Raw genomic sequence first — 1793 nt, forward strand, 5'->3', positions numbered from 1 at the left:
TGAGTGTTGGATATTTTGCATTATGAATGTTGGATATTTTAGATTATGAATGTTTATGAAAAATTTCAGTTTGTGATTTATATAATTTGTAGTGTATTATTATTTATTATATATGTAATTATTAATTTATAACCAGGGCTGATTTTTCAATTAAGCCATTGCAACAGGTCCAAAAAGACATGAGAACCGTTGCAATAGGTCGTGGAAACCATCGCAATAGGTCACACAAACCGTCGCGATAGCTGTTTAAAACTGTTGCAATGAATTTTGTTGATCATTTCTAATCCAAAAACAACCGTTGCAATAGATAAAAACCGTCGCAGTAAGGATAATCCCCATTGTGATAACATTCAAGAATTGTTGCAATAGCCCTAAAAACCATCGCATAAAGCTCTATGGGGACGGTTCACAACCGTTCCAATTAACATAGAATAACTGTTGCATTAGAAAGGCAGAATAACTATTGCTATAGGGGTATCTATAGCAACGGTTCTAGCCAACCATTGCAGTAACCCTCATTGCAGATCTATGGCCACGTGAGCAGATGAGACGCCCGGTAGACCGTTGCGGTAGATATGTGGCAACGGTTGACAGATTTGTGGAAACGATTGATAGATTTATGGCAACGATTTTTCCTGCGTTGCCATAGCCTCAATTTCCAGTGTTGCGGAGCCCCTTGTTGCTATACTTGTCAGTATCAGTTAATGCTTTCGGATGTGTGTTAGGACAACACAATGAAACCAACAAGAAAGAGCGAGCAATTTATTATTTGAGCAAGAAGTTCACCACCTGCAAGGCAAGACATACACTGGTGGAAAAACATGTTGTGCCTTGACATGGGTAGCCCAAAAGCTGAGGCACTACCTGTCCTCATACACTACTCACCTCATATCCAAGATGGATCCACTGAAGTACATCTTTCGCTAGCCCATGCCTATAGGGAAGTTGGCCAAATGGAAAATGCTATTGAATGAATTCGACATTGTATACATGCACAAAAGGCCGTCAAAGGACGAACATTGGCCTACTTACTAGCTGAAAGTTCAGTAGATGATGATTTCGAACCCACTTCCCAGACGAGGCAGTACTGACGATAGAAAAAGACATAGCCGAGCCCTATTCAGGATAGAGATTGTTCTTCGACGTGCAGTCGATTACAAGGTTCAGGAATCGGAGCAGTGTTGGTGTCAGAAATAGGGTAACATTACCTGATGGCTGCGAAGCTCAAATTCCGATGCACCAACAATATGGCGGAGTACGAGGCCTGCATTCAAGGCCTCAGAATGGCGCTGGATATGGATATCCTGGAATTATTGGTCATAGGTGATTCAAATTTGTTGATCCACCAAGTACAAGGCGAATGGGCTACTAAGAATGCAAAGATATTGCCATACGTGAACCTCGCTCAGAAGTTGTGCAAGAAGTTCAAGAAGATTGACTTCAAGCATATGTCGAGGGCTCCAAATGAGATCATTAACACTTTTGTTACTATAGTATCCATGATACAGTATCCTGAAAGCAGTCACATTGACCCACTAGAAATAACTCTAAAAGAAGAACATGCTTATTGCTCTCATGTAGAAGCGGAACCCGATGGCAAGCCATGGTATATGTTACACCTCGTGGTTTTGTGCATTGAGATTCATCGCGCGTTACCGGTTCTAGTCTTGGATACGAGGTTATTGATACGCTCAAATTACACCTATTAATGGTATAACGCGGACGTTGTCAAATATAGTAACTGTGAGGGTTGGGGTCGAATCCCCATAAGAATATGGTGTGAAAAGTTTACT

Source organism: Lycium ferocissimum, chromosome 3 (genome assembly GCF_029784015.1).
Source record: "Lycium ferocissimum isolate CSIRO_LF1 chromosome 3, AGI_CSIRO_Lferr_CH_V1, whole genome shotgun sequence".
NCBI classification, from domain to species: Eukaryota; Viridiplantae; Streptophyta; class Magnoliopsida; order Solanales; family Solanaceae; genus Lycium; species Lycium ferocissimum.